This window comes from Capra hircus, chromosome 8 (genome assembly GCF_001704415.2).
Source record: "Capra hircus breed San Clemente chromosome 8, ASM170441v1, whole genome shotgun sequence".
NCBI lineage: Eukaryota > Metazoa > Chordata > Mammalia > Artiodactyla > Bovidae > Capra > Capra hircus.
In genome coordinates this window covers 86,106,406-86,126,555 of record NC_030815.1, presented here as the reverse complement: position 1 = coordinate 86,126,555, position 20,150 = coordinate 86,106,406, and positions in this window count along the sequence as shown.

Below are 20,150 nucleotides of genomic sequence, written 5' to 3'. Positions count from 1 at the left end.
TCCTGTGATGTTGCTGAACTTATTATTTCTAGTGGGTTCTTTCTATGGGATACTTAGGAATTTCTATGCATAAGACTATATTATCTATGACAGAAGACAGATTTATTTCTTTGTTCCACTCTGGATACCTTTAATTTCCATCTTTTGTTTTTGTTTTGTTTTTGCCTTATTATTCTGGCTGGAACTTCATTACTATGTTGAACAGCAGTGGTAAAATGCACATCCTTGTCTTGTTCCTAATTCAAGTATAAAGCATTTGTGGGATAAATCTTATTTGATAATATTGAATAAGCATTTTTATATGTTGCTGGATTGTTTGTTAATATTTTATTGAGAACCTTTTGGTCTGTATTTATTGGGATTATTGGTTTATATGTTTCTTTTCTTGTGATACATTTGCCTAGCTTTGTTATTGGGATAATACTGGTCTCAAACAATCAGTTCTTCTTCAATTCACCAGCGAAGTCATCTGGTTTAGGAATTTTTCTTTGTGGGAAGATTTATTTCTCTTTTTTATTGTGGTAAAATCTGAATTTATTTATTTATGGAGTCCTTTTCATCAATCTACACGTATTCTTTCATCACTTCATTTTGTTAATGTGGTGTATTATTCGGATTGATTTTTGTATGTTGAGCTATCTTCGTGTCCCAGGAATAAATTTCACTTGGTCATGTTATATAATCTTTTAATATACTGTAGCTTTTGTTGTGATAGCGTTTGCTGAAAATTTTTGCATCAATATTCATAAAACATATTGGTTTATAGTTTTTCTTTCCTGTGGTGTCTTTGTCTGGTTTTGGTATCAGTGTAATGCTGTATTTTTCAGTTTTGGAATTTCTGTTTGGTTCTTTTAAAAAAGAATTTATAACTCTTTGTTGATATTCTCATTATTTTCATGAATCATTTTCCTGAATTCCTTTAGTTTTTTAATCATAGTGTTTTAGTCTTTGTCTAGTAAGTCCAATGTCTGTGTCATTCAGTTCAATTCAGTCTCTCAGTTGTGTCCGACTCTTTGCGACCCCATGAACTGCAGCACGCCAGTCCTCCCTGTCCTCCCTGTCTGTGTCATTACCATCTTTCTAAATTCCATATAAATGCATTGATACACAGCATTTGTCTTTTTCTTACTTCACTCTGTATAATAGGCTCCAGTTTCATCCACCTCATGAGGACTGACTCTAATGTGTTCCTTTACATACCTGAGTAATATTCCATTGTGCTTATGTACAACAGCTTCCTTATTCATTCATCTGCCGATGGACATCTAGGTTGCTTTCACGTCCTCAGTTCAGTTCAGTTCAGTTCATTCGCTCAGTCATGTCCGACTCTTTGTGACTCCATGAATCACAGCACGCCAGGCCTCCCTGTCTACAACCAACTCCCGGAGTTCACCCAAACTCATGTGCATTGAGTTGGTGATGCCACCCAGCCATCTCATGCTCTGTTGTCTCCTTCTCCTCCTGCCCTCAATCCCTCCCAGTATCAGGGTCTTTTCCAATGAGTCAACTCTTCGCATGAGGTGGCCGAAGTATTGGAGTTTCAGCCTCAGCATAAGTCCTTCCAATGAACACCCAGGACTGATCGCTTTCATGTCCTGGCTACTGTAAATAGTGCTTCAGTGAACACTGGGGTACATGTGTCACTTTCAGTTCTGGTTTCCTTGGTGTGTGTGCCCAGCAGTAGGATTGCTGGGTCGTATAGTAGTTCTATTCCCAGTTTTTAAAGGAATCTCCACACTGTTCTCCATACTGGGCTGTACCAGTTTGCATTTCCACCAACAGTGTAAGAGGGCTCCCTTTTCTCCACACCCTCTCCAGGATTTATTGTTTGTAGACTTTTTGGTGATGGCCAGTCTAATGAGCGTGAGATGATACCTCACTGTGGTATCATTTTACTGATTTTTGTGGGGTTTTTTTTCTATTTTATTAGTAAATTTATTAGGATATATTTATCTGTTATGTAAATCACAAATTTCAAGTGTACAATTCAAAGATATTTTAGCAAGTTTGCCAAGTCGTACAAATGGTTACTTTTATGTGCCAACTTGGTTGGGCCATAGGCTTTTCAGACATTATTCTGGGTATGTCAATGAGGGTATTTCTAGATGAGATTAACTTTTGAATCAGTAGACTGAGTGAACCAATTGCCCTCCCTAATTTGGGTACCCATGCCATGCTAAGTCGTTTCAGTTGTGTCCGATTCTTTGCAACGCTATGGACTGTAGCCTGCCAGGCTCCTCTTGTCCATGGGATTCTCCTGGCAAGGATACTGGATTGGGTTGCCATTTCCTTCTCTAGAGGATCTTCCTGACCCAGGAATAGAATCCATGTCTACTGCAGCTCCTGCCTTGTAGGAGGATTCTTTACCATTGAGCCACTGGGGAGGCCCCCTGCCCTGAAGACTTGTATAGAACAAAAAGGCTAAATAGAAAACTCCTGTCTTTATGACTTCTTAAGCTGTGATATCAGTGTTTTTTTCCTTGTACTCAAACTGAAACATTAGTTCTTCTTGTCTTGAGCCTGCCAGCCTTTGGACTGGATCTAATGCTATTGGCGCTCCTTGTTCTCAGTCCTTCATACTCACAGTGAAAGTACACAGTTGACTCTCCTGTGGCTCTAGCTTGCCAGCTGGAGATCTTGGTAATTCTTAGCCTCCATAATGATATAAGCCAATTCATTAATATAAATCTCTGTACATCTTGCTGATTCTGTTCCTCTGGAGAATCTTAATATAGCAATTAATATCATAAATCAATTTTAGAACATTTTCATCACCTCCAAGAGATTCCTTATGCACCTTCACCATTAATCTCCCTCAATACCCTCTCTTCCACTCTAAATAATCAATAATCTACTTTTTGTTTGTACAGATTTGCCTTGTTTGGACATTTTTTATAAATGGAATCATACAATACTTCACCCTAATATTTATTATTTCTTTTCTTCTGTTTGTCTTGTATTAATTTTTTTCTTTTTTCTCATTTCTTAATGTGGAAGCTTAGGTTATTGATTTAAGATCTTTTTTTCTTTTCTAATATAGTCTCTTAAGGCAATAACTTATACTCTAATCTTTGCTCCATTTGCATAGCATTTTTGTTTTCACTTTCATTTGGTTTAAAATACTTTTTAACATCTTTTGTGATTTCTATTTTGACCCATGGTCTTTCAGAAATGTGTTATTTAAGTTCTAAATATTAGAGAGGTTCTCAATTTTCTTACCTGTTTTTGATTTCTAATTTAATGCGTTGTTATTGGAGACCATGTTTTGCATGATTTCAATCTTTTAAAATGTATTGATATTTGCTTTATTGCCTAGAATAGGATCTGTCTTGGAATGTTCATATGCCCTTGAAAATATATGAATTCTGCTGTTATTGGGTAGTGTTTTATATATGCCTGTTATGTTAATTGGTTGATATTGTTATTCATGTTTTCTATGTCCTTCCTGATTTTCTATATAATTTTTAATCTATTATTGAAAGAGGAGCATTAAAACATTTCACCACAATTATTAAATTATTTTTCTTTTAAAATTTGTCAGGTTTTATGACTCTGTTGTTAAAAGTGTCTAGGTTTATAATTATGTTTTTCTGATACTTTGACCATTTTATCATTATGAAATATTTTCTTTGTCTCTCTCTAATAATATTTTTAATTAAGATCTATTTAATCTAATAGTGGTGTAGCTGCTCTTGCTCTATTATGGTTACTGTTTGCATGATATATCTTTTTCCATTCTTGTATTCTGCAATTATTTGTGTTTTCAAATTTATGGTATGTCTCTTGTAGACAGCATATGATTGGACCTTGTTCTTTGTTTTTCATATGGTTGGACCTTGCCTTTTGTTTGCTTTTCAAATTCAGCCTGATAATCTCTATGTTTTGATTGGACTATTTAAACCATTCATATTTAAAGTACTTATTGATACAAATGGAATTATGTGCATTTTTCTATTTGTTTTCCTTATTCCTCAGATCTTTTTTTACTTCCTCTTTTACTGTCTTTTGTGTTGTTGATATTTCTTGTATGTCATCTTATTCCCTTTGTCTTTTATTATATTATTTGAATCATTTTCTTGATTTATTGCAATATACTTCAGATTAATGTCACATTAATTTCATAAAAGAGACAAACTTTGCTCCAATGTAGCTTCTTAGTGCTTTATTGTCATAAATGTAACATCTTTATATAACTCCAATGGCATGGTTTTATAATTATAGTTTTATGCAGTCTTTAAAATAGGATTAAAGGAAATAGAAAAAATTATAGTCTATCATATTTACCAACATATTTACCTCTTCCAGTGATCTGTGCTTCTTTGTGTGGACTTGAGTCACTCTTTGGTTTCCTTCAGTTTTAGCCTGAATGATTTCTTGTAAGACAGGTTTTCTAACAAGGAATTCTCTTAATCTTTGTTCATCTGGAAATGATTTTATTTTGCTCTAATTTATGAAAAATAATTTTTCTGGATACAGAATTCTTGGTTAATTTTTCTTTTCTTTCAGCACTTTGAATATGCCATCTCATTTCCCATGACTTTCATTATTTCTGTGATATGGACTTTGTTGAGCTTTTTAAATCTATAAATTAATGCCTTTTAAAATCAAGTAGGTTTCCCTGGTGGCACAGATGGTAAAGAATTTGCCTGCCAATGCAGAAGACGAGGGTTCAATCTCTGTGTTGGGAAGATCCCCTGGAGGAGGGCCTGGCAACCCACTTCAGTATTCTTGCCTGGAGAATCCCCATAGAAAGAGGAGCCTGGAGTGCTACAGTCCATGGGGTCACAGAGTCGGACACAACTGAGTGAATCAGCACAGCACAACAAAATCAAATTTTTTGATTTTATGAAGGGGTTATTCTTTCTTCAAATATTTTTTTCTCCCTCTCTCCTTCCTCTTCTGAGACTTTTATCACACAAATGTTGGTGCACTGGACGGTGTTCCATGGATCTCTGAGGCCCTGCATTTTTTCAGATCATGGGTCTCTGTTTACGTTTTGTTGTTGTTGTTATTCTTATGTTTGAACATTTTTATAACAGTTGCTTCAGAATCTTTGTCTCTTAACTTCAACATTTGGGCCTCGTCAGAGACAATTTCTATAAGCTGTTTGTTTTCCTGAGTATAAGTCACAGTTTCTTAGGCTGTCTCATAATATTTTGTTGAAGCCTAAACATCTTAAATAATTTAGTATAATTATGATTCCCTCCCTGCCTTATAACATGGGTTGTTGTTGCTGTTGCTCTTTTTCTTTTGTTTGCTTTTTTTTTTTCTATTTTGACAATTTGCCTTAACTTATTCAGTGGTATCTATGTCCTCTGTGGAAGGTGGCTGCTGATGTCTCTAGTCTTTCTTTCTTTCTTTTTTCTCTTTCTTCATTTATATTCTTGTTTCAATTTCCATGCTTGAATTCTTTTGGGTGACTGTGTGTCAGTATACTTTAGTGGTTACCAGATGATTGCTCAGGGATTGCATTCAAACATATTGGATGAGTAAGGATTCCTCTCTTTGTCAAGAGATCTGTCTGTGACTGGGGAACTCATTCAAAATTCAGGTCAAAATTCAAGTCAGACTTGTACTGACTTCTTTTACTTTCCAATCAGCCCTTTTGTCTCTCTCATGTGGGCACACAGGTGTGTGTGTGTGTGTGTGTGTGTGTGTGTGTGTGTGTGTATGAGAGTGGCTTCATATTAAGCCAGATTTGAGGATTGCTAACGTGCTCTCTGTTCTTTTCTGAGTATGCGTGTGGCCTTGGGCATATGCACAACCTTCCAGATTCTGACTGAAATATGTGGGAACTTATCAAGGTCATTAAGTCTGCCTCATTCCCTGGACTTCCTAATTAAATTCTGGTCTGCTGGTCATCTGACCCCAACCAGAATCGTAATTTCAGCTATTCATCCCCATTTATTTGCTTTTGGACTTGCTACTGTTTTCAACAACATCCACGGACATGAGTTTCCTCAAACTCTACTCCAGATCAAATCGTCACCATCTGGTAGAAAGGTACAGTTTTCATGTCCTGATAGAAATCTCTCCTATAGAGGTGGGGTCTGGGGGCAGGACCAGCTTCAGGCAAAATTGCCACAAACTCTACCCGTTCTTACTTGAAGTTCAGTGATAGTACTGAACAAAACACTTCTCAATTTGTTGTATGCCTTTGGTTGAATTTAGCAGTCTTGAAATGATGATCATTGACCATTTTTTTCTAGTTTTATTGTTTCTAGTTTTGGAAATAATTTGCCACGTTACTCTTACTCCACCACTGTGAAAGTCTTGCCCTCAGCAATCTGTGTTTTAACAAACTCTTCATACTTTTCTGATATGTGTTAAAGTTTGAGGACTAACGTCAGAGATGAATTAGCTCTACTTCTACCGAAGCAAAGTTTTATTTTATTTTATTTTCTAAGCAAAGTTTTAAACTGTGCAATGGATTATTGCCTTTTATGTGCTTAAGAGCAGCAGTATTAGCACTCCTTCTTGAGCAGTCCATCTGAAGGCCATTTCAGTGGCTTTACCAACTGTCATCCTCTTCTCCTAATTATCAACATGACCACATCTTCACCTCCCTTAAATCTATTCAAAGTTCATCTCGGTATGTAATACCTGAGTCTCCTGCATTGCGGGCAGATTCTACCATCTGAGCCACCAGGAAAGCTTACATAAAGTTTGCTTTCAGTCAGTTCAGTTCAGTTGCTCAGTCATGTCCGACTCTTTGCGACCCATGAATTGCAGCTCGCCAGGCCTCCCTGTCCATCACCATCTCCCGGAGTTCACTCAAACTCACGTCCATTGAGTCGGTGATGCCATCTAGCCATCTCATCCTCTGTCGTCCCCTTTTCCTCCTGCCCCCAATCCCTCGCAGCATCAGAGTCTTTTCCAGTGAGTCAACTCTTCGCATGAGGTGGCCAAAGTATTGGAGTTTCAGCTTTAGCATCATACCTTACTCCCTTACATAAAATTGCAAGTTGTCTTATTTATTATGCTTGTAATTTGCATTTGTTTCTTGTTGCTAGAATGTATGCTCCAAAAAGCAGGAGTCTTTGTCAGTTTATTTGTTGATGTATCTCAGGAGTCAGAAACAGTCTCTCAGTTCAATTCAGTCACTCATTCATGTGTGACTCTTTGCGACCCCATAAACTGCAGCACACCAGGCCTCCCTGTCCATCATCAACTCCTGGAGTTTACCCGAACTCATGTCTATTGAGTCGGTGATGCCATCCAATCATCTCATCCTGTCGTCCCCTTCTCCTCCTGCCGTCAGTCTTACCTAGCATCAGAGTCTCTTCAAATGAGTCAGCTCTTCACATCAGGTGGCCAAAGTAGTGGAGTTTCTGCTTCAACATCAGTCCTTTCAATAAACACCCAGGACTGATCTCCTTTAGGATGGACTGGCTGGATCTCCTTGCAGTCCAAGGGACTCTCAGAGTTTTCTTCAACACCACACTTCAAAAGCATCAATTCTGTGCTCAGCATTCTTTATAGTGCAACTCTCGCATCCATACATGACCACAGGAAAAACCATAGCCTTGGCTAGACAGACCTTTGTTGGCAAAGTAGTCTCTGCTTTTTAATATGCTATCTAGGTTGGTCATAACTTTCCTTCCAAGGAGTAAGCATCTTTTAATTTCATGGCTGCAGTCACCATCTGCAGTGATTTTGGAGCCCCAAAATAAAGTCAGTCACTGTTTTCACTGTTTCCCCATCTATCTGCCATGAAGTGATGGGACTGGATGCCATGATCTTAGTTTTCTGAATGTTGAGTTTTAAGCCAACTTTTTCACTCTCCTCTTTCATTTTCATCAAGAAGCTCTTTAGTTCTTCACTTTCTGCCATAACGGTGGTGTCATCTGCATATCTGAGGTTATTGATATTTCTCCCAGCAATCTTGATTACAGCTTGTATTTCTTCCAGACCAGAGTTTCTCATGATGTACTCTGCATAGAAGTTAAATAAGCAGGGCGACAATATACAGCCTTGACGTACTCCTTTTCCTATTTGGAACGAGTCTGTTGTTCCATGTCCAATTCTAACTCTTGCTTCCTGACCTGTATACAGGTTTCTCAAGAGGCAGGTCAGGTGGTCTGGTATTCCCATTTCCTTCAGAATTTTCCACAGTTTATTGAGATCCACACAGTCAAATGCTTTGGCATAGTCAATAAAGCAGAAATAGATGTTTTTCTGGAACTCTCTTGCTTTATCCATGATCCAGCAGATGTTGTCAATTCGATCTCTGGTTCCTCTGCCTTTTCTAAAACCAGCTTGAACATCTGGAAGTTCACAGTTCATGTATTGCTGAAGCCTGACTTGGAGAATTTTGAGCATTACTTTACTAGTATGTGAGATGAGTGCAATTGTGTGATAGTTTGAGCATTCTTTGGCATTGCCTTTCTTTGGGATTGGAATGAAAACTGACCTTTTCCAGTCCTGTGGCCACTGCTGAGTTTTCCAAATTTGCTGGCATATTGAGTGCAGCACTTTCACACCATCATCTTTTAGGATTTGAAATAGTGCAACTTGAATTCCATCACCTCCACTAGCTTTGTATGTAGTGATGCTTCCTAAGGCCCACATGACTTTACATTCCAGGATGTCTGGCTCTAGGTGAGTGTGAGTGATCACACCATCATGATTATCTGGGTCATGAAGATCTTTTTTGTACAGTTCTTCTGTGTATTCTTTCCAGCTCTTCTTAATATCTTCTGCCTTTGTTAGATCCATACAATTTCTGTCCTTTATTGAGCACATCTTGGGGCCACCCCAGATGGAGGTGTCATGGTGGAAAGGTCTGACAAAATGAGTTCCACTAGAGAAGGGAATGGCAAACCACTTCAGTATTCTTGCCTTGAGAACCCCATGAACAGTATGAAAAGGCAAAAAGATAGGACACTGAAAGATGAACTCCCCAGGTCAGTAGGTGCCCAATATGCTATTGGAGATCAGTGGAGAAATAACTCCAGAAAGAATGAAGGGATGACGCCAAAGCAAAAACAACACTCAGTTGTGGATGGGACTGGTGATGGAAGCAAGGTCCGATGCTATAAAAAGCAATATTGCATAGGAACCTGGAATGTTAGGTCCATGAATCAAGGCAAATTGGAAGTGGTCAAACAGGAGATGGCAAGAGTGAACATCAACATTCTAGGAATCAGTAAACCTAGATGGACTGGATTGGGCGAATTTAACTCAGATGACCATTATATGTACTACTGTGGGCAAGAATCCCTTAGAATAAATGGAGGGCCATCATAGTTAACAAAAGAGTCTAAAATGCAGTACTTGGATGCAATCTCAAAAATGACAGAATGATCTCTGTTCATTTCCAAGGCAAACCATTCAAAATTACGATAATCCAAGTCTATGCTCTGATCAGTAATCCTGAAGAAGCTGAAGTTGAATGATTCTGTGAAGACCTAAATACCTTCTCGCACTAACACCCCAAAAAGATGTCCTTTTAATTATAGGAATGCAAAAGTAGGAAGTCAAGAAACACCTGGAGTAACAGGCAAATTTGGCCTTGAAGTACAGAATGAAGCAGGGCAAAGGCTAACAGAGTTCTGCCAAGAGAACTCACTGGTCATAGCAAACACCCTCTTCCAACAACACAAGAGAAGACTCTACACATGGACATCACTAGATGGTCAACACTGAAATCAGATTGATTATATTCTTTGTAGCCAAAGATGGACAAGCTCTATACAGCCAGCAAAAACAAGACTGGGAACTGACTGTGGCTCAGATCATGAACTCCTTATTGCCAAATTCAGACTGAAATTGAAGAAAGTGGGGAAAACCACTAGACCATTCAGGTATGACCTAAATCAAATCCCTTATGACTATACAGTGGAAGTGAGAAATAGATTTAAGGGACTAGATCTGATAGACAGAGTGCCTGATGAACTATGGATGGAGGTTCATGACGTTGTACAGGAGACAGGAATCAAGACCATCCCCAAGAAAAAAAGAAACAGTCTTTGGAGTATAATAAATAGTTGCTGAATGAATGAGTTTAGTACCTAAAAATGTACTCTGAGAGGAAGTGTTACTTCATTTTATGTAATTTAGTGCATTGGTTCAGTTCCGTAGCTCAGTCGTCTCCAACTCTTTGTGACCCCGTGGACTGCAGCACATCAGGCTTCCCTGCCCATCACCAACCCCCAGAGCTTACTTAGACTCATGTCCATTGAGTCAGTGATGCCATCCAAACATCATCCTCTGTCACCCTTTCTCTTGCCTTCAATATTTCCCAGCATCAGAGTTATCCGGTGAATCAGTTCTTCAGATCAGGTGGCCAAAGAATTGGAGTTTCAGCTTCAGCATCAGTCCTTCCAAACACCCAGGACTGATCTCCTTTAGGATGGACTGGTTGGATCTCCTTGCAGTCCAAGGGACTCTCAAGAGTCTTCAACACCACAGTTCAAAGGCATCAATTCTTCGATGCTCAGCTTTCTTTATAGTCCAACTCTCACATCCATACATGATTACTGGAAAGGCCATAGCTTTAACTAGATAGACCTTTGTTGGCAAAGTAATGTCTCTGCTTTTTAGTATGCTGTTTAGGTTGGTCATAGCTTTTCTTCCAAGGAGAAAGCATCTTCTAATTTCATGGCTGCAGTCACCATCTGCAGTGATTTTGGAGCCCAAGAAGACAAAGTCTGTCACTGTTTCCATTGTCTCCTCATCTATTTGCCATGAAGTGATGGGACCGGATGCCTTGATAGTTTTTTCAATGTTGAGTTTTAAGCCAACTTTTTCACTCTCCTCTTTCACTTTCATCAAGAGGCTTTTTAGTTCCTCTTCACTTTCTGCCATAAGGGTGGTGTCATCTGTGTATCTGAAGTTGTTGATATTTCTCCTGGCAATCTTGATTCTAGCTTGTGCTTCATCCAGTCCATCATTTCTCATGATGTACTCTGCATCTAAGTTAAATAAGAAGAGTGATAATATATATCCTTGATGTACTTCTTTTCCAGTTTGGGACCAGTCTGTTGTTCCATGCCTGGTTCTAACTGTTGCTTCTTGACTTGCATACAGATTTCTCAGGAGGCAGGTAAGGTGGTCTGGTATTTCCATCTCTTGAAGAATTTTCCACAGTGTTGTGATCTACACAGTCAAAGGCTTTGGCATAATCACCAAAGCAGAAGTAGATGTTTTTCTCTAATTCTCTTGCTTTTTCGATGATCCAGTGGATGTTGGTAATTTGATCTCTGGTTCCTCCGCCTTTTCTAAATCCAGCTTCAACATCTGGAAGTTCACAGTTCACTTACTTTTGAAGCCTGGTTGGACAATTTTGAGCATTACTTTGCCAGAATCTGAGATGAGTGCAATTGTGCGGAAGTGTGAAAATTCTTTGGCATTGCCCTTCTTTGGGATTGGAATAAAAACTGATCTTTTCCAGTCTTGTGGCCACTGCTGAGTTTTCCAAATTTGCTAGCATATTGAGTGTAGCACTTTAACAGCATCATCTTTTAGCACATAAAGTTTAATTATTTCCTCAAGACTGGAATGTCATTTTGTGTAAATTCTAAGAGGTGCCACAGGCATTGGACTTCTTGGCTGAATTTTGGCAAAGTTGGGAAGAGGAAAGAGAAGGAATCACAAATTTATTTTCAGGTATACCTTACCTATGTAATGCTTTGGAGTCTGATTGCTTTGAATTATTTTGCTCTTGCATGCATGTTAAGTCACTTCAGTAGGTTCTGACCCTTTGCTGTCCTATGAACTGTAGTCTGCCAGGCTCCTCTGTCCCTGAGATTCTCCAGGCAAGAATTCTGGAGTGGGTTTCCATTTCCTTCTCCAGGGGATCTTCCCAACCCAGGGATGGAACCTGCGAATCTTTAGTTTCCTTCTCTGGCAGATGTGTTCTTTACCACTAGCACCACCTGGGAAGCCCCTGTATTGGAGGATGGTAAAGCCAGTTTCTTCTTGTTTTATTGTTAGCACCTGATTGTAGGAAGGAAGTAACTATTACCCTGAAGGCTCTCTATCATCTCCCCTTTAAAATTTCTCCACCTCCAGGCAAAGCACCAATCATCCTGAAAAGAAAGGTCACAATACCCTGCGGCAGGAGTTACTTTGTTTTGCTTCACTGGTTTCCAGCATGTGACTATTATGCCATTTTTACCATGATCATATCTGAGCTGGTGATACCAGAGTGATGGTTTTGTGCCCCCATGATTGGCACATGTTCCCATCGCACTCAGTATTCATTTTCAAAGGTATTTTTAGAAAACTTGGATATTAAATCCTCCATCATTCTTTAAGCCACTGATTTAAATGTTTCATTTTGAAGAGGAAAAGGACTATTTAGTGTTTTCATTCATTCAACTAGAAAAACCACCAAGAATCAACAGGTGACCAATAAAGAAGGCAAAGGATCAAAAGACAATTGACATTGATACAATATGATTATAGGCCAGTTTTTACATGCACTTATCCAAAACAAAGTTTTAAAGAATAGAATAGTCAAATACTAGAAAGTATTTGCTTTAAATTTCATTTTTTTAAAGATGATATGCATGATTTAATTGGGCTTCCCAGGTGGTGCCAGTGATAAAGAATCTGGAGACACAAGGAGATGTGGGTTCCATCCCCGCGTGGGGAAGATCCCCTGGAGTAAGGAATAGCAGCCCAGTCCTGTATTGTTGCCTGGAAAATTTCATGGACAGAAGAGCCTTGCAGGCTACAATCCATGGGATCTCAAAGAGTCAGACACAACTGAGCATGCACTCACATGATTTAATTAAGTGATAACAGTGGATGAAATAAAACCATGCAATATGTACACAGAAATAAGGCATATTAGTTTCTTATTACTACAATAACAAATTAGGACGAGCATAGCTTAAAACAGCAGAAATTTATTCTCACATAATTCTGGAGGCCAGGAGTTCAACCTCAGTTTCACTGGGCTGAAATCAAGTAGGGCCAGGCCCTGTATGCAAGTTCCAGGAGAGACTGTTTCCGTCAGTTTCAGTGCTGCCAGGGTTCCTTTGCCTGTGCTTCTCAAAAGGGTACACATGATGACATTTAGATCCCACTCAGATAATCCAGGATAATCTTGTCATATAACATCCGTAACTTAATCCTACCTGCAAAGGCTCTTTTCCTTTATAAAATAACATTTACAGTTTCTATGGATTAGGAGCTGGTATCTTTGGAGCCACTATTAGGCCGACTACATAAAGTGAAATCAGCAATCAAGTGAGGAGAGACCACGTCATCTATGCAGCTGTGAGGTTTGCCATTGGAACATGTTCTCCCTTTAGTTTACTCAGAAACCTTTTCTAATTCCTAAGAAGAACTGAAAATTGTTCTCTCATTTGCATTGTATTAAGTCGTGATTGCTTTAAAATCGAGAGATGGGTAAGATTATTTCCATTTTAACTTCATTTCTTTCTACACATTTTGCTAAAGGGATGAAAGATAAAGTGGAATTAATGATCTTTTCATAAAATGAAATTGTAGTTTTTTAAAAAATTTGTAGTTTGTGTGTCTGAAGTATGAACTGGTTCTCTCTTCTTTTTAGCCAGAATAACTGCTTTTAAATTTAAACCAGCATTGAGTCTGGTCTGAGTCACTGTCATTTTTCTTCCATTATAAGTGGTCATTTTGATAGTCAAAGTGCAGAAAAACTTGGGGCATGTGGGTTGATCCCAAGCTGGCATTTAGATGCTTGATAGGATGAAAAGGAAGACAGCATGGAAACAGCATGGAAAAGTGTGCTTGATTACTCTCCCTCCACCCACACCTCCTCCCCCATCATCTGCTATGAATCATGCTGGATTAGCAACACTTTTGAGACAAAGACATTGGATTGTATTAGCATGCTTGTAAAGAAATGACATTAAATGTCCTCAGTGAAGTTACTTCAGAAAAGTCTTATCCTGTGAACCAATCTTCATCTAGCAAAATGAGAGCAAGGGTCACATAGAAACAAAGAATGTTTTTTGTGGCTTACTGCAGCCAGCGGCAGGGTTTAATGGGCAGATGTTCATCCTGCCACGCAATGTGGATGACTTCACATGTGGGGGGAGGCTACTCACCATTGCAGCGGCTTGTTTTCCTCCAGGACTACATCATCACCACTTCTTGACGGTAGATTTTATGAGCAATGTAGAACACTGTGAACACAGCCATGCCTGTTTTTGTTTTTAACTGGTTTTGTTTCTCTGAGGCAATCCCAAACTGATTTATGTTTTGTTTTGTTTTCCAAATCTAAATTTCTAATGTGTGATTAAACGTATGATGCTCTTTTCTTAGCATTTCTATTCATGATTCACATACCTTTCCCTTTATTCTGGGTCTCATAATTTGTGTTGCTAATTTACCAGGGATCACTTAGTAATTAAGATATTACAAATCTACAACTGTGTGCTTAAAATGCAAAGTAAATTGGATTTTTTGATAGAATAAAATGCAAATAGCTTGTTAAAATTTATTTCAGGATTCTGGTCCAAGTTTACTTCTCTTCCCCAGAGGCCAACTTAAAACAACAAAATGAATGAGCAATAGAAAAGAAAATACGTCCATGGGATTTTCCAGGCAAGAGTGCTGGAGTGGATTGCCATTTCCTTTTCCAATTTTCATTGATAATACATGCTAAATCCAAAGTTACAAAGGATAGCTGCCAAATACAAAAACATTTGGAACGAAGTGAGACATGACACCAAAAAACATATGCATTCCACCCCTCCAAAACACAGGTATTTTCTAGCCTACAGTTTTCCATTAAAGGGTAACACCACCCTAAGGGGTCCAACTGAAGGTCCTAGTTTGAGGTGTCCACACCTAGCATTGCATGTAAACCAGGACTGCAAAGAAACCGTAAAGATGCCCATTCTGAGAAGCACAAGGGGTTACAGAAGGAGTCCTCATGGCAGTCAGCTTAGTATTATTTGCTTTAATATCCCAAGTACCCAGTAACATCGGGAATTGCTGTAAATCACAGGCCTGCTTGGCATGGAATGGGCCGCTGAAATTGGTGAACAGATCTCATTTCTACTCAGAGGACACTGAGCCATAGAAAGTATATCCCAAAAGATATACTTGAGTTAAAGCTACTGCTCTCCCCCAGATTCATCCTTTCCCCCCACATTTTTTAGCAAATAGCTCATCCAGAGAGAACTGTCCTTATTAGCATGGATAATTCTCCTCCAAAAAGAGGGCAGTAACAACCAGTAAAGACAGATGAGGAATATCCATCTTCATGGATGCAAATGAAAAATGACAATGAATAGTTCTTACTTGAGCAAGTGAGAGAGAACGTAATCTCATCAAAATAAAAGCTTAAAGGAAAATAGATGTCAAAGATGAGATAATAATACAACAGAAGAAAATGAAAAGTAGCCTGTGAGAGCTTAGGAAAAATGGAAAAGAAGGACCAAACAATATAGAAATGAAGACCTTTTGAGAGGCAACTGTCGTAGACTAGTTCCCCCATGAAGTAGACTCCGAGGTGAGAGTGGCATGTGAGAGATGTGTTAAGAATGCTCATGGGAGCAACACCTTGGAAGGGAAGGGAAAGACTCAGAGGATGAAGTTAAGCTTCAGTGCAATTCTGTGTCAGTTCGGTCTTCTAAGTGGTTTCCAAGAAGAGTTTAGATGTGTTAAGAGATTTATTGGAGGAAATAACTGATACACTAAATAATTCAAATAGCTTCCCTTATTCAGCCTTTCATTCTGGCTCCCTTGAAAGCACCCTCGGATGCGCCATGGACCCCTCAGCACTTACTGGTACTTGCCAACCAGGTTCGGCAGCTTCCTGAGATGCAGTTGCTTTCCTCGCTTTCAGGCCCAGCAATGCCAGGCTGGTTTGTGATGTGACTTAACCTGAGTAACTGGCCTGGAAACCAGGAGGGGAAGTAGGTGCAGGTTCTGAGAGAGGCATGTGGGTTATGTGAAGGAGAAGAACTGGAATCATTGAATACCAGCAAATGCTAGCCTTCATCTGGTGGCCACTTAGGCAGGTTCAGAGGCTGGGGAAGTCGGGAGATTTACAAGTTGGGGAAGCATTCACTTAGATGTCTCCATCCTATATGTCAGTGCCCCATTTTCCCCAGCTATGGCCTGACCTTGCCTTTGTTCTGCCTTGGTTGAGTATATCCTTACATGGCATTCTGGTACTCTCACAATTAAGCTGTGGTCCTGATTCTCAACTTTCTCTGCTCTTGCACTGCAAGAGATAAGAACCTCTTCATATATAAAAGTTTATATATAAGTTAAAAGTTTCAGTTCAGTTCAGTTCAGTCACTCAGTTGTGTCCGACTCTTTGTGACCCCATGGACCACAGCACTCCAGGCTTCCCTGTCTATCACCAACTCCCGGAGGCTACTCAAACTCATGTCCATTGAGTTGGTGATACCATCCAACCATCTCATCCTCTGTCATCCCCTCTCCTCCCACCTTCAATCTTTCCCAGCATCAGGGTCTTTTCCAATGAGTCAGTTCTTCACATCAGGTGGCCAAAGTATTGGAGTTTCAGCTTCAGCATCAGTCCTTCCAATGAATATTAAGGATTGATGTAAGTTTTAATGTTCAGCCTTTAGTTACTAATTGATTGATCTTCACTTTTTATTATCTTTTCCCAAGGCCAATCAACCCAATACCATTTTCCTTTTAGTTACTATTTCCCCCAATTTTCTCATACCCTGATATATGACCTCCATTAATGTACTGCCTTCTTCCAGTACACTGCCAACAGAAACTTTAATAACTGCATCACTTCTTTATGCTGGGCTGTCTGTGTGTCATCTGTCTCCAGCAGTGGGATCCTCACTGTCAGGAAGATGGGTTTTCCAGTAGGAAATTCCATTCCAATGACCACTTTTTAAGCCTACTTTTGATACCTGTTGTTATAAATTGGGGTCCCTGGTAAACAGACTTTGAGAAGGTGAGTAGCATGTAGGAGTTTTATTAGGTAAAACCCTTGAGAACAAGCCCTAAGAAGAGTTAAGGATACAAGATTGGGCAGAAGGAGAAACTGATCTGCCTTGCAGTTCCAGTGATAGTGTGAGGTAGTCCTATAAGTCCCCCTGAAACTGGGATGACCCTTCAGATTTGCCTGAGCTGGAGTGAGTAGGCATGGTCTTTATTCCCCTTCATTGACCAGTCAGTGATTGTGGCCTGCCCCTGGAAAGAGATATGACCTTGGGCCAGGTCATTTCTTCAGCTGAATTAGTCCCCAAGGAGTGCTGACAGCTGAGTTTTCTTCTCTTTTGTACTGCCAGAGGCTGGGGAGACCAGATATTCTGACAGCTGACATTTTAATAGGAACAATGGAAGCAGAATGTATTGGAATGATTGCTTTGATGGGATGAGAGAACATAACTGACAACATGTAATCCTATCCTAGTGAAAAGATCTTTCCAGAATAAGGGTGTATAAGACCCTTATACAATTTCAGACTCATAGAGTTGGCAGCCAAGAGATCTGCTGTAATTTTCTATATAGTGATTTTTAGGTGAGAGAAAACAGTGCCAGATAGAAAGTCAAAGATGCAGGAAAGAGTGAAGAGCAATGAAAATGGCAAATGTGTTGAAATCTAAAATAACACTGACTTCATAAGGCATTATTTGTAAATCTCTCACATGGTGAAAAATTCATGCAAATGTGTAAAAATAAAGCAGCACATAAGAATGAATGGGGTATATGGTGTTCTGTTCTAAGATCTTGGGTTAGCTAGGATCAGAACATAAGTAAAAACTGATATTAGACCTAGGTGAGTTAGCAATGCATTTTGTGATTTTTGAAGTAACTGCTCGGCCATTAAAAGAATAGAAAATGAGTGTATAATTTTGCAACCAATAGAAGGATAAAATGGAATAAAAAAGCTCTTGATCACTACAAATATGGTAAGAAAAACATGAAAAATAACAAGGAAGAGGTGGAAAAATAGAAAGACACTGCAAACATAAGAATACAAAAGGACTGAAACAACAGATGAAAAAAAAGAGTACCTTCTAGTGCTAAACAAAATTAAGTTGGCACAGCTTATACAAATACCAGGAAAAATAAGCTTTGATGAATTAAGCACTATTAGAGACAACAAGATGCCAAAGAATGTACAAACTACCACACAATTGCACTCATTTCACACACTAGCAAAGCAATGCTGAAAATTCTCCAAGCTAGGCCTCAACAGTATGTGAACCATGAACTTACAGATATTCAAGCTGGATTTAGAAAACGCAGAGGAACCAGAAATCAAATTGCCAACATTCACTGGATCTTTGACTGTGTAGATCACAACAAGCTATGAAAAATTCTTCAAGAGATGGGGATACCAGACCAGCTGACCTGCTTCCTGAGAAATCTGTATGCAGGTTAAGAAGCAACAGTTAGAACCAGACATGAAACAATGGACTGGATCCAAATTGGGAAAGGAGTATATCAAGTCTGTATATTTTCACCCTGCTTATTTAACTTATATGCACAGTACATCATGAGAAATGCCAGATTGGATGAAGCACAAGCTGGAGTCAAGATTGCAGGGAGAAATATCAATAACCTCAGATATGCAGCTGACACCACCCTTATAGCAGAAAGCGAAGAGGAACTAAAGAGCCTCTTGATGAAAGTGAAAGAGGAGAGTGAAAAAGTTGGCTTAAAACTCAACATTCAGAAAACAAAGATCATGGCATCTGGTCCCATTGCTTCATGGCAAATACATGGGGAAACAATGGAAACAGTGAGAGATTTTATTTTCTTGGGCTCCAACATCACTGCAGGTGGTGACTGAAGCCATAAAATTAAAAGACACTTGTTCCTTGAAAGAAAAGCTATGACCAACCTATAAACAACATATTACAAAGCAGACAAAGGTCTGTCTAGTCAAAGCTATGGTTTTTCATGTAGTTGTGTATGGATGTGAGAGTTGGACTATAAAGAAACTGAGTGCTGAAGAACTGATGTTTTTGAACTGTGGTGTTGGAGAAGACTCTTGAGAGTTCCATGGACACCAAGGAGATCAAACCAGTCAATCGTAAAGGAAATCAGTCCTGAATATTCACTGGAAGGACTGAGGCTGAAGGTCCAATACTTTGACCATCTAATGTGAAGAGCTGACTCATTGGAAAAGACCCTGATGCTGGCAAAGAATGAAGGCAGGAAGAGAAGGGTTCAGTAGAGAATAAGATGTTTGGATGACATCACTAACTTGATGGACATGAGTTTGAGCAAGCTCCAGGAGTTGGTGAAAGACAGGGAAGCCTGGCGTGCTGCAGTCCATGGGGACACAAAGAGTCGGACACAAATGAGCAACTGAACTGAACTGATAAAATGACAAAATATTGAAATCACCTGGACAATTTAGCCTCAAAACATGTAAAGCGAAAACTGACAAAACTACAAAAATCAAATCACGGTGGGAGATTTGAGTATGTAGCTCTCAGTAATTGACTGAATAATAACAAGTCAAAAATCCAGAAGGGAAAGATTTGCTCAACTTGATCTTAACCTAACAGGCTTTATGACATATTTCCTTGACTCTAAGAAGTCAATGACTGTAACACCTGCTATATTTGATGGGTCATTAAGAAAAAAGAAAATGTCGACTATGACACAGTGATTCCTCATCACCTAGAATTGTTATTCCACATTTAAGCTCTTTTATATTTAATTATGTTATTCTTATGCATATATAAAAAGGAAAACATAAGAGAAATACATTGAATAAGGTATTTTCAATCATCTTTGAGAATTCTTTTCTTTGGAATCTATTTAAGATTCAGAATCATCAATGGTTATGTGTCTTCACATACTTATAATTTCTCTTGGAGATTCCTAAGAAAGAGCTTCATTACTATCTATCCAGTGATACTGCCTCTGAGGCTCTGCTGCTTGATCTTACCTGAAAGTGACAATGGAATATTTTTAGACAGAAATGGGATACACATTATATCCCCTAAATGGTCCTTAAAATATTTGTCTATAGAAAGTTCAGTTCAGTTCAGTTCAGTCGCTCAATCGTGTCTGACTCTTTGCTACCCCATGGACTGCAGCACCCCAGTCCTCCCTGTCCGTCACCAAAGCCCGGAGCTTACTCAAACTCATGTCCATTGAGTTGGTGATGCCATCCAACCATCTCATCCTCTGTGATCCCTTTGTCCTCCCTCCCTCAATCTTTGCCAGCATCAGGGTCTTTTCCAATGAGT